The sequence below is a fragment of the Panthera uncia genome, chromosome D4, assembly GCF_023721935.1.
Source record: "Panthera uncia isolate 11264 chromosome D4, Puncia_PCG_1.0, whole genome shotgun sequence".
Classification (NCBI taxonomy): Eukaryota; Metazoa; Chordata; class Mammalia; order Carnivora; family Felidae; genus Panthera; species Panthera uncia.
Window position 1 is genome coordinate 54,048,741 of NC_064807.1, and position 13,303 is coordinate 54,062,043.

Here is a 13,303-nt window from a genome sequence, read left to right on the forward strand (position 1 = left end):
CCGAGGCGCGGGCGGGGGCGGGGGCGGGGGCGGGGGCGGGGCCGTCGGTTGGAGCGGGGTTTTCGGGACTGGAACGGGGGGGCGGGGCCTCTGGGGCGGAGCCGCGGTGCGCGGGCCTGGACTCGGGAGGCGGGGCGCTGCAGGGGGCGGGACCGTCTCCAAGCGCTGCTGGCTGCCCCGGGGCGCGGCGCTGAGCGGTCGGGTTCCCACACCGCCCTCCTCCCGAGCCCTTGCCCTGTGGCTTCGGTTGCTACCCAGCCGCGCCGCCGCCTCCTCCTCCTCTTACTCACCCCTCCTCCTCCTCCTGGCTGCCCTCCAGAGGCGCCACCACTTCCTCCGGTGCTGAAGGGCTGGGGTACGGGCCTGGGCCTACACGCGGTGGCGCAGAGAGACGCTGGTTGCTGATTTGATGGGTGGGGGGACGCGGCGGCGTTCCGGCCCGGGGCTCGGTAGGCCTGGTGGGTTCGGAAGAGGGACGGAAAAGAGTTGTCCAAGAAACGGGCTTCGACGCCGGGCGGGAGGTGGAACAGCTGAGGAGGGATTCTCTGGGACGTTCGGTACCCCTCCCTTGGCGGGGCTAGGCCCTTCTACCAATGTAAGGGCCCAGCAAGGAGTCGCGCCTCACCCTCGCCCCGTGGAGGAGACAGTGCACAAGTCTCCGCTTGTCTGGCTAACTCACCTGCAGCCCAGCCTAGGGCAGAGGCCCACCCAGCTTGGTTTTGGGTGTGTGGAGTGCCTCCTCTACGTGCATCCTGCCCCGAGAGGATGTGTGCTTTGAGTAGGAGAGTGGCAAGAAGCCTCAGTAACTCCCATGCTGGCAAACAGATCAGCCAGCTTTGTTTATATAGTCTGTGTGAACCCAGACACAATCCCATGAAGTAGGAATTGCCCCCATTTTACAGATAAAGAGTTAAAGGCTTGGATGTGAGGGCTATCTGGCTGCGACATCTGTCACCCCATTGATTGCCAGGGTTGATTCGGCTGATCTGGCTGGCTAGGAGGGTGTCCCCTTCCTCCCTCTCTGCTCCAGGTGCATCCCCCCGGAAGCTGTGGTCTTGGTCGAAAAGGACAACCTTCCCACTACCTTCCCGGATAGAGGATCGGCCTTCCATCAAGGGTATAGGAGTAGCTGCGCTCCTCTCCAAACAAGCTCTGGAGGTCCATTTGTAGGAGAATGTAGGGTGGTCAAGCTTCCAAAACTCCAGATACATTCAAATGAGGCACAGCACGTGGCAGTCTGTCTTTATTAAAAAAAAAAAAAAAAAAAAAATTGCTCAGGATTAGGCCTTGGCTCGGAGAAAAAAAAAAGTTAAAGGCTCAAGAAGGCTAAAAACTTGCTTAAGGGGACGTCCGGGTGGGTCAGTCGGTTAAGCGTCTGACTTGATTTCAGCTCAGATTATGATCCCACGGTTTGTGAGATCCAACCCTGCTTCCTGGCTCTGCTGACAGCACAAAGCCTACTTGGGATTCTCTCTCTGGCCCTCCCCTGTGTGCATTCTCTCTCTCTCAAAATAAATAAACTTAAAAAAAAACTTGCCTAAGATCCCACAGCTGGTGAGGGACAGAGTCAGAATTCTGTCTTCAAAACCTTTATACACCACACATTTAACCCTTGTTGATTTGCAGGTAAGGGCTGGAGGCTATCGGGGTGATAGGCCTAGGCACTGAAGTTGTGTGGTTCAAATTTGACTCAGAGGCCACTCCTCAGGCACACCTGATGCCTGAGTGAGCAGGGACACCTGACCCCTGAGAAAGACCCATGAGAGTGCTATTATTTATGTGGATGGAGAGGGTGACCGCTCTGGCAGCCAACTCTAAAGTGGAGGGAATGATAGCAAGAGCTAGCATAGATTGAGAGTTTACTATATGCCAGTCAAACACAAGCCTAACTGCTTTATATGCATTGTCTCAATCCTAACAACACTTTGAAGTAGGTACTTGTTCCTGTCTCCGTTTCACAGCTGAGAAAACTGAGGCTCAGGAGTTCACTCTTGGTTGTGATTATACAGGATACTTTCTTCACTTGCCTTTCTGGACACCAGGCTTTCCTGATCTTCCTCACTTCACTGGTCACTCCTCTGTCTCCCTTGTGGGCTTCTCCTCCTCTTCCCCCATTGTTGAAGGCCCCAGGCCACTATCTATGATGCTCTTTTCTGTCAGTACTGAATCCCTAGGAGTGATTTATAACATCTGTATGCTAATAACCACAAAATTTCTGTCTTCCCCAGCTGTTGAAAGCCTCAGAACATGGCACATGATACTCTTTTCTGTCTACACACTCCCTAGGAGTAGTTTATAATAATTGTTTGCTGATGACTGCAACATTTCTATCTCCAGCCTAGATCTTCAGACTGATTTTCAAGTGCCTCAAACCAGTATCTCAAACTCAATACATCCTGCCCTCAATAACCTACTTCTTATACTCCACTCTCATTCTTATCTACCTCAGGGAATGGCACCATTGCTCATCCAGTTCCTCAAGCCCAAAACCTAAAATGTATCCTTGATGTGCCTCTCTTACGCTCAAACGCCATTTCCAATCCCTTGGCAAGTTTTGTCAGTGCTACCTTTAAATCATCAGAATTAACCACTTATTAATTCTGTTGCAACTATCTTGGACCAAGCCACCATCATGTTGGCCTGGGTTATATGGTAGCCTCCTAATTGGTCACCCTGCTTTCACCTTCTCCGTGCCCCCCTCCACAGTCTGTTCTCCAAACAGCATTTAGGAAGATCTTGGTAAGCATCAATCAGGTCATGCCATTTTTCAGAATGAAATCCAAATATGTAGGAGCCCTATCTAATTGGTTCCTAGCTCTCCTCCCCACCCACATCTATCACTCCCTTCCTGCTCTACCTGCTTTAGCCACACTAACCTAATTGCTGTTCTCTTATTTTGCTTATTTCTTCCTGCCTCAGGGCCTTTATACTTTCTGTTCACTTAGTCTTAAATAGTCTTCCCCCATATTTCATTCAGATTTCTCAAATGTCACCTTAAGAAAGAGGTCTTTTTAGACTACCCTATAATAGTTCCAAATATACTTATCCTGCATGATTTTTTTCAGAGCATGTATCACTACCCAGCACTATATATTTATTTATTGTTGTCTGTCTCCCTTATTAGACGATGGGCTCCATGAATGCAGGAACTTTTCATTTGCTACTGTATCCTCAGCTCCTGGAACTGAATTGGCACTTAGTTGACACTTAGTAAATATTTGTTAACATACCTAATAAATGAGGGGTACCTAAGTGGCTCAGTCAGTTAAGCATCCGACTCTTGATTTCAGCTCAGATCATGATCTCACGGTTCATGAGTTCAAACCCTGTGTTCGGGCTCCACGCTGACAGCTCAGAGCCTGCTTGGGATTGTCTGTCTCCCTGTCTCTCTGCCCCTCCCCGGCATGTGCACGCGTGCTCTCTCTCGCTCTCTCTCTCTCAAAAATAATTTTAAAAAACTGTTAAATGAATGCTTATGATCATCTTGATTATGTGGGAAGGGGAGAAGAGCTATTGTTAAGTTATTTTATTTATTTGTTTGTTTGTTTGTTTGTTGCTAAATTATTTGAAACACGTAAGTTAAGAGCTGTTCACCAGGGAGCTGCTGAAGGTGAAGCTGACCCCAACAGCCTATGCCTAGAGGAAAATGCCTGACCAATGAGTGAGGAGGGTTATAACAGACCCCATCTGAAAAATGAGAAGGGAAAATGAAGATATGTCTTCCTTGTGTCCAGATGATGGGCAGGAGACAGGACTGAGGGGAGGTTAGGGGGTCACAGAACTATCCCAGGACCCTCTCTGTGGCCAGGAAGCAAGGAAACTGCTAACTGTCTATTCCTTGGGAGCATGCAGAGCCCACAAGGTTCCCACCAGCTTTATCAGCACCCCCACCCCCATCTAGAGGTGCCTAGAATGGGTAAATTTTTTGCTTCAGAAAGGTCCAGAGACCAGAAACCTTCAGAACAATATTGTCCGGCTGTCCAAACATGAACTGGTATTGCAGACAGACCCAAGACAACTTTCTCCAGCCCTTTCCACTTTCACCTTTGTCAGGTTGAAAACTAATCCCATCAGAGGAGATACCGGAAGAGGAAGTTGCAGTGCTGACTGGCCAAAAACTGGAATCTGGGTTTTGTAGTTTGCCTGTTGGATGTTGATCTGCCCAGAATTACCCACCTCCCCACTTCTCCCCGCAGGCTGCCTTCACCTGGTTAGTGGCATTTCCTGTACCCTTTCACAGCACCCTTATCTGCACCTGTCAGTTTACATTTCTCTTTTACCTTAGTAGATCAGAAGGACATAGAATAGTGCCTGGCACACAGTAGACAGTTGTTTCAGTTATCTAGATCTGCATAAGATATTGCCCCAAAACTTAGTGTCTTCAAACTAACCATTTCTGTCTCACAGTTGTTCTGCTTCACATGGTGTCATCTGGGGCACTGGCAGAGTCAAAAGTCCCCAAATTATTTCACTCACACTGGCAGTTTGTGTAGGCTAGAGGCTGACTGAGAATGATCGTGGGTCAGGGGCCTTGGCTCTTCTCCATTTGGACCTCTCCATAAAGGCCTCTCACATGGCTGCTCGGGTTTCCTCACAAAGTGAAAGGTACATTCTAAGAAGGAGCATTTCAAGACAAGGTAAGAAGATGTAGACCCCTTAAGGCCCAGCCTTAAGCATCACTTCTGTGGATATTTTATGTAAAACAACTTACTGAGCAGTCCAGATTGAAGGGGAGTAGATGTCTCCTCTTCTGGGTGGGTGGACAAGTAAAGAATCAGCAGCCATCTTTTTTTTTTTTTTTTAATGTTTTATTTATTTTTGAGAAAGAGAGAGATACAGAGCTCGAGCAGGGGAGGGGCAGAGAGTGGGAGACACAGAATCCGAAGCAGGCTCCAGGCTCTGAACTGTCAACACAGAGCCCAATGTAGGGCTCAAACTCACGGACCACGAGACCATGACCGGAGCCAAAGCCAGACCCTTAACCCAATTAGGCACCCCGGCAGCTACCTATTTTTTAATCCACTGTAGTTTTCCCAGTGGCCACAAATTATTTAGGAAAAATTTGAGCATGAAAATAAATATTGATAGAAACAGTTCACAGCCAATTGAACAAAATAAGAAACCATGTGTTCATACTGAATAAATAAAGAAATGAACATTTGATGAGTAACAAGATATTTACATAATTTCAAAGTACCTCCTCCACAATATGCTTACAATTTCAATGGAAAACATTAGAAAAATCCAAATTTTAAAACATTCTTGAAAATAACTATCTTGACCTCTTAAAAAAATGTCAAGTTCATGATAGTAAATGAAAAACTGGGGAACTTTTCCCCCACTGAAGGAGACTAAAGAGACATGATGACCAAATGCAACACTGTGATTCTGAAGTGGATCCTTCTGCTATAAAATATTTTGGGGATGACCAGTGAAACTTGAATGCAGACTAAGGATAAGGATAGTATTGCATCGATGTTAATTTCCTAATTTTGATGGTTGCATTGTGGTTATGTTCGAAATATGCATATAATATTTATGGGGTGGGGTGCCTGGGTGGCTAAATCCGTTAAGCGTCTGACTTTGGCTCAGGTCATGATCATAGTTCATGAGTTTGAGCCATACACTGGGCTCTCTGCTGTCAGCTCAGAGCCCACTTTGGATCCTCTGGCTCCCTCTCTCCCTCCTCTTTCTCTGCCTCGCACTCTCTCTCTCTCTCTCTCTCTCTCAAAAATAAATAAACATTAAAAAAAATTATAAAAACGAAAGAGAGAAAGAAGGAAATAGGGGCACCTGGATGGCTCATCGGTTAAATGTCCAACTCTTAATTTTTTTTCCAACTCTTAATTTCAGCTCAAGTTATGATCTCACGATTTGTAAAATAGAGCCCTGTGTCAGCCTCTACAGGTTCTGCGGGCTCAGTGTGGAGTCTGCTTGGGATTCTCTCTCTCCCTCTCTCTCTGCCCCTCCCCCACTTGTTCTCTCTCTCTCTCTCTCTCTCTCTCCCCCCCAAATAAATAAATAAACATAAGAAACAAAGAAACAAAGAAAGGAAGGAAGGAAGGAGGAAGGAAGGAAGGAAGGAAGGAAGGAAGGAAGGAAGGAAGAATAGGCATTGGTCCTTAGGAAATCTGAGATCCAATCATGCATGTCACCAATTCCCCCTTCTCCAGAGTCAGGGAATGTGATACCTATCATTTCCACTGTTCTTCATACTTTGCGGTTGATTTCCTTCCCTGTCCTGATCATTTTTTGACCAGGTCCAGTCTGCCTATTTCCTTCATAAAAGACTAGCGCTCAGGACTGGTTGTGGCGTTCTAGCTGGGGTCCAAGTGACAGAACAGAGAAGGATAATCAGTTGCCTTCATAGTTCCAAGTATCAGATTTTCATCGATGCCTTCTAACACAACATTCACTTTTTGATGTCCATGTTAAACTAAGAGACAGGGCTGAAGACAGAATCCTAGAAGACTGGAAACACCCTACAAGTTGACTTGGATCCTTTAAATACAGTCACTGTGCCAACCAGGGTTTTTGACTGCAAAACAGTAATTATACCACTGCTCTGCCATGGCCACCGCTGCCAGCAAATACTCAGCACCACCACTTCAAGACTGCTCAAGCTGCTGCTGCTATTGCCATGAACACTTCCCACACTATCCTTGCCTCTTAGCATCATCCCCTAAGAAGTCAAAGTCCTTGGTCCAATTCACACACTTGAGTCCTAGCTGCCAGGAAGTGAAAAGGAGAATCTTCTTTCTGCTTCCATGGTGGAAGCCAGGGAACTACAACCCTCCAATATTATATTATTATTAGAAAATTATTCCAGGGCGCCTGGGTGGCTCAGTCAGTTAAGCATCTGGCTTCGGCTCAGGTCATGGTATATGGTATATGGGTTCAAGCCCAGCATCGGGCTCTCTGCTATCAGCCAAGAGCCCACTTGGGATCCTCTGTCTCCCTCTCTCTCTCTGCCCTCTCCCATTTGTGCATGCTCGCGCTCTCTCTCCCTCTCTCAGCAATAAGTAAACATTTTAGAAAATATTAAAAAAAGAAAATTATTCCAAAATAAGGGATTGTACGCTGAGTGGACAAATAAAATGACAAAGATTCACTCCAGTCATTCAGCAGGTTACTCTTCCTCTTGATGGTACTATCATTCAACCCATTTTTCTCATTTTACCTACAAGAATATCATGGCAGAGATTGTTAAAGTCCCTGCTGAAGATCCGATTTGCCAACAGACAGTCAGTTACAGCTCTGTGATCTATCAGTTCAGGGACCCGTCATAAAAGGAAATTTGATTGTCCTTGCCTTGACTTGTTCTGGGAGATCTCTACTTCCCTTATATCTTTAAAAACCAATTTTGGGGGCGCCTGGGTGGCTCAGTTGGTTAAGCATCCAACTTCAGCTCAGGTCATGATCTCATGGTTTGTGAGTTCCAGCCCCGCGTCGGGCTCTGTGCTGACAGCTCAGAGCCTATAGCCTGCTTCGGATTCTGTGTCTTGTCTCACTGCCCCTCCCCCACTTGTGCTCTGTTTCTGTCTCTCAAAAATAATGTAAAAAAAATTTTTTTTAATTAAAAAAATCAATTTTGGGGTAAAAGTATAGTTTGCAGAATCAACTTGTTCTCTTTGTAATGGACAGGTGTTAATTTTGTTTTCTCTTTATTCACTCATCCTTATGGTAAGAGGAGGTCCATTCTTACTGTGTGGTTGGGGTAGCCTAACCTCAAAACTCAGATACCATATAATTAATTGGGATAGGGCTCCTCGGTGGACTCATATTGGCCAATCAGAGCACTGTTTACCTCTGGCCACAGTAATTGTCTCAACAATTGACACATGATCCAAGGAGGCCAAGAAGCAAAGAACCCATCTTCCCTCAGGACTTCTAATTGAGAAATATGGAGAAACACTGAGAAAAAAATCTCTTCCGTTCCTCTGGGGTGACCAGCTTGGAGTTGCCAAGGGTATTATATTAGTTTTCTAAGATTCTATAACAAATTGCCAAACGTTCAGTGGCTTAAAACCAAAGAGCTTCACTCTCTCACAGCTATGGAAGCTAGAAATCTGAAATTAGGAGGCTAGTAGAGCCACCCTCCTTCTGAAATCTCTGGGAAAGAATCTTTCCTTGCCTCTTCTTGCTCCCGGTGGCTCCCAGCAACCACAGTGTTCATTGGCTTTTAGCTGCATCACTCCAATCTGCCTCCATGTTCACATGGCCTTCTCTGTGTGTATGTTTCTCTCCTGTCAGTGTGTCCTCTCCTCTTCTTACTAGGACACCAATCACTGGAAATAGGGCCCACTCTAATCCAGTATGACCTCATCTTGACTTAACTAATTGCATCTGCAAAGACCTATTTCCAAACAAGATTTATTCTGAGGGGAGACATGAATTTCAAGGGTTCCCTATTTAACCCCCTACAGCTGTCAAGTGGAAAGAGCCTGCCTGAGAATTAAGCCAACATGGAGTCATGGGGTATGTGTCCTAGTATGGCCGTATCTGGCCCTGTACTGATCAATTATATGAATTGGCGAATCTCCCCTTCTTTGCCTTAAGTCATCTTGAAGTGACAGAAAGAAACTGACTACCACCCCTACTTTTGTAAAATTAGAAAGTTATTTGCTCATGACCCATGTTCCAAACTTCTCCCATCCTCCAAAAATCTCTGACAGGGATTGTGCAATCCCACTTGGAGGTGGAATGGATTTCCCTCATGTACTTCATTTGGCCAGGAAACAAATTTATGTTGAGCAGCTAGACGATTTCTTATAATGCATCCCACCATTATTCCTTGCTTTTAATTTTTATTATGGAAAATTTCAAAAATACACAAAAGTGGGGAGAATAGTATAATGAGCCTCAATGTTTCCATCACCCCATGTTTGCTTCATCTACACCTCCAACTTCCCTCCACCTCCTGCAGGATTACTTCAAAACTCAGATACTATATAAGTAATTTATCCTCTTCAACCACTATTCTAAGTTTTAAATCCCCTCATTACTGTATTTGAAGACTTTTGTGCCTTGCAAGACTAAACAAGGCACTTTGGACATAGCGTCCACCAGAGTCTGCTGAATGGAGTCCCTGCCCTCAGAATTTCCAATCTATTAGGAGAGATAAGACAAGAAGCCCCTCCAGTACTTATCAAACGTTAGTGTAAACCATCTGGGGAGATGTTAAAACGCAGAAGCTACTCAAATATTTGTGAGGGGGTGGGAAATATGTGGGAGGGGGTGGGGAATTCTGCAGTTCTAATAAAGACCACAATGCTGCTGGTCTGTCAAAGGAGAAAAGACAGGGTACTGTATAAGGTAGAGGTGACAGGTCACCAGGCTTAAGAACTGTCTTTTGAATAGTTTACCACAGTTACTCAAACTAATTTTTACAATATTTCAGAGTGAGAAGAACACTGAACCAAGCACTGAGGGATCCAGAGAGGAAATTTTATAAACTCTGGGAAGGGAAGGCACAGTTACCTGTCAGTTTCAGAAATCTATAGGATAGTTAGAGTGTGAAAGTGGCTAGCCAGCTCATGGTGACTCTTTTTTCAAAAAACTTTACCCTCCTGGGACTGGTCCTCCATATCCATTTTTGTAATGCTTGAACCCACCCACCAGCCACAGTTGGTTGGACCAAGGGTGAGCATCTGACCCAAGCTGGGTCAATCAGAGGGTCTCTCCTGAGAATTTGGATTTGAGATTCAGGACAGTCAGTCAGACCCTAGATATGGCTGGAATTGAAATTATGTAAATATTCCACCTTCTGCCAATATACAGAGAAGCAAAGAAAACTGAGAGAATGAAACTGACCATAAAGAGGACCTAGAAATGAAGAGAGCACTACCTACCTTCCTTAGGCTTCTTGCCTGTTCTCATCCCTCCTGAGGCCTAATAGCATTTCTGTGCCCCAGAACCCAATCTCCCTATATTGAAATCTTCCAGATATTGCATGAGTGAGTTTTAGATCTCTGCAACCAAAGAGACTGACAAATAGACAAGGTCATATAACAAGTGAGGACAAAGCCAGAGAGGGAGAAGGGTTAAGAGCTGCTGGGTTTAGGAATGCAGGTCAGTGTGGGTTTACCAGACAACTGGGCAGATGAGAGGTCATTTCTGGCCAAAACGAAGTCTCAGGAACCAGAAAAGAAACTTCCTCCCTGCAGGCAGTAGGCTGGGCCCTGCCTCTGGCTTCCTTTGAGGCCACCAGGTTCATGTTGCCTGCCTGCCTGTCTGCTACTTCTCACCTGGGAATTTGCCCCAGCCTTCCTGATTGTGTTAGGATGGGCCCTACCAGAAGGCACCTTGTTTCCACTAAGCTCTAAGAGCTGTGGCGTTCCTGCTCTAGAGCCACCTGACAGTATCGTCTGCTCCTCCCAGGGATCTGGGGAGAGCTGCTGCCAGTTGGTTGTTATTCTGCCCGTCTTCCTCATCAGCAGGCCACTCTGTGAGTCTCCAGCCTGTGAGGTATGAGGAGTTTAGTCCACAGGTGGGCTCTGAAGTCTGTGGCAATGATCCAAGCCCAGCCCTTTTGTTGCAGTTGGATGGTCAACTTATTCCCGTTGGCCCAGGACTGTCCCATGTCCCAGGACCCCTCTCAGTTCTGGAAAAACTGGGAGAGTCCTCAATGGAAACCTGCCTTAGCATTGTCTTTGGAAGGGCTCATCCCAGGTCTGGTGACTCCAGACCTCCAAACCCCAGCCTCCTCAGTGTCCCCACACAACTGGAATTTCTAAACTGCTTTCTGAAACCATTGCATCTTACACCTGTTGACCACACTGCAAATTAAAAGCACAGATACTCAAGCCTCCCATTCACTAATTGGCTGATCTTGGGTTAGTTATCTAAACTCTCAGTGCCTCACTGAAAAGTGGTACCAATAATACTACGCCTGCCTCATTGTGTTGTTGTGAGAAAAGTGAGAATAGTGCCTGACTGTATGAAAGCTGACAATTATTGTCATGCCCCTACCCTGATCTAGTCATTGCCTCCTCCCACTAAGGAGACCCTCACTCCTGGACACACTTCACAGTCCCAGTGGCATGGCACAGACCCAGGCATAATGGGACGACCCAGGCTGCCTACAGAGGTGTCACCTAGTCCTCCTCTCCCTGGGCTCTGAGATTAAGCCTTGGAGCAGGGCCCGGTTTCTCTCATTTCCAGGCACAGTCCCTAAAGGGGAATGCTCATGGGGCCCATTAGAAGGACCTAACAGGGGCGCCCAGGTGGCTCAGTCGGTTGAATGTCCGACTTCGGCTCAGGTCACGATCTCGCGGTCCATGAGTTCGAGCCCCGCGTCGGGCTCTGTGCTGACTGCTCAGAGCCTGGAGCCTGTTTCGCATTCTGTGTCTCCCTCTCTCTCTGACCCTCCCCCATTTATGCTCGGTCTCTCTCTGTCTCAAAAATAAATAAACGTTAAAAAAAAAAAAAAGAAGGACCTAACAGAAAGAGATCAGCAAAGGACTTCAATGGCTTGGCCAGCCCTCTTGTGTGGACAGAGGATCCCCCTGTCTCTGGTCCCCTGCCATTGTGGCCAGTCTAGTCCCTCAACCTGCTTTCTCAGCAGCCATGCTCTCACACCTGTCAGAAATGAGAAGTCCAGAAATAAGAGATTCTGGGCCAGGAGGGACACCTCCTAAAAACTCTGCAAACAGCTACAGAATGCCTTGAGGGCATTGTGTGTGTGTGTACGGTGGGAGAAGTATAGGAAGTCCTTGCAGCCAGCTATTATCACATGACCATTGACTACTAAAGGTGAGGTCTGTCTGCCCACAAAGGTACCTGACCCATGTTGATTTCTTCCCCCTGTTCACCATGGGAAGTGTGTGCACCAACACAGGCTTTGTATGTCACAATGAAAGCAAATGCCAAAGCCCTGGTGCCGGGTTTCAGCCCCTCTAAGAGAAAACCCCAGGAGTACATGGAGGTCTTACCACCTCCTCTTGGGCCAGCCACACCAGCCCAGCTCTCAAAGGCTTCTTGTGACTGTCCTTTCTCTCATCTTTCCTCACTGTGATAAATGTCCTGGGATTAGCCCTTCTGTGTTTATTGGATGAGCAATTTGTGTCTGTCTGAAAAGCTACATCTGAATAACATTTGGCACGAGCTGAAGAAATGTGAGCCTCTGTGTTCCCCTCCAGCCAGCTCTCTGGAGCCAGCCCGTCTCCTGCCAACAGGGTTAGACAGCTCTGCTGCTGGGTCAGCAGCCTAAACATGTTTGTAGGTGGGGAGAGGGGGTTGGCAGGAGGGTGAGGAAGGTGCCTGCGGTGAGACCAGAAACCCAGAAGGACAGAGGAGTAGAGCAGCTTTAGAAAATCCACCAAGTGTTCTGGAGGCCCTGTAATAATTTGGAGACATCACAGATGTGATGCCCATGATGATCACCCAGGTCTGGGGACAGGAAAATAAGGACCCCCATGCAGCTCAGGACAAAGGGTGATTACCTGGGCCCAGAGTCCCAGAGGTGAACTTCAGCAAAGGGGATTCAAAGGAGTCCAGTGGGTAGCACGAGGAGCCCAGATTTAGAAGGTTAATTAGTGTTGGGCTTTTAAGGTTTGTGTGGAGTGGGGCCAGGTGTGGAGTGTTAGGATGTAGTGAGGCTGTTGAAACATTTCCTGACTCAGGGCACCTGGGTGGTCAGTCAGTTGGGTGTCGATTTCCACTCAGGTCATGATCCCAGGGTTGTGGGATCGAGCACACTGTCAGGCTCCACACTGAGAGTGGAGCCTGCTTAGGATTCTCTCTCTCTCTCTCTCTCTCTCTCTCTCTCTCTCTCTGCCCCCTCCCCTACTTGCACATGCACACTCTCTTTCTCTCTCTCTCTCTAAAATAAATAAAAACAAAAATAAAAAATATTTCCTGTTCGGGTCCTGGCACTGGGGAGGACAGCTTGCAGCAATGGCCATCAGGCAACATAGTTATGAGGTGCTGAGTATAGACAAAGAGGGAATTGGGTGGGTGTGTTAACAACTTCTGCCACCCCTCCTCCTCCAGCAGCCTCTGCTGTCCTCCCTCCATATTCCTCTGCTCTTCCCTTAGGGTGCACATCACTGGTCTCACATGTCCTATGACTCAGCTCTCAGTCTTTCCTCCACCAGCACCTCACTCTCCCCAAGTGAGTGATCAGACTGAAGACAGGACACCATCCGTGTGCCCCTAACAGTGAGCATAGAACTGGCCACCAAGGAGGCATCAAAAATGGTTTGAGTAAAGAAATGAAAGTGAGGCTGGGACCTCAGATTTCAATGGTCACAGACTCACAAGAAGATAGCAAATGACAGGTCAGGCAGAAGTAACAATGCAG

General features: G+C 47.1%; 1 long non-coding RNA gene across 1 annotated transcript in view; it reads right to left on the reverse strand.

Moving 5' to 3' along the window:
• Positions 1–48: 48 nt before the first annotated feature.
• LOC125918745 (uncharacterized) overlaps positions 49–13,303 on the reverse strand; it is a 51,543-nt gene continuing 38,288 nt past the window's right edge. Inside the window, exons 6-7 of the long non-coding RNA XR_007456573.1 lie at positions 1,085–1,241; positions 49–455 (exon numbers count right to left, since the gene is read on the reverse strand). This is a non-coding gene — a long non-coding RNA (uncharacterized LOC125918745). The remainder of the gene's footprint in view (positions 456–1,084; positions 1,242–13,303) is intronic.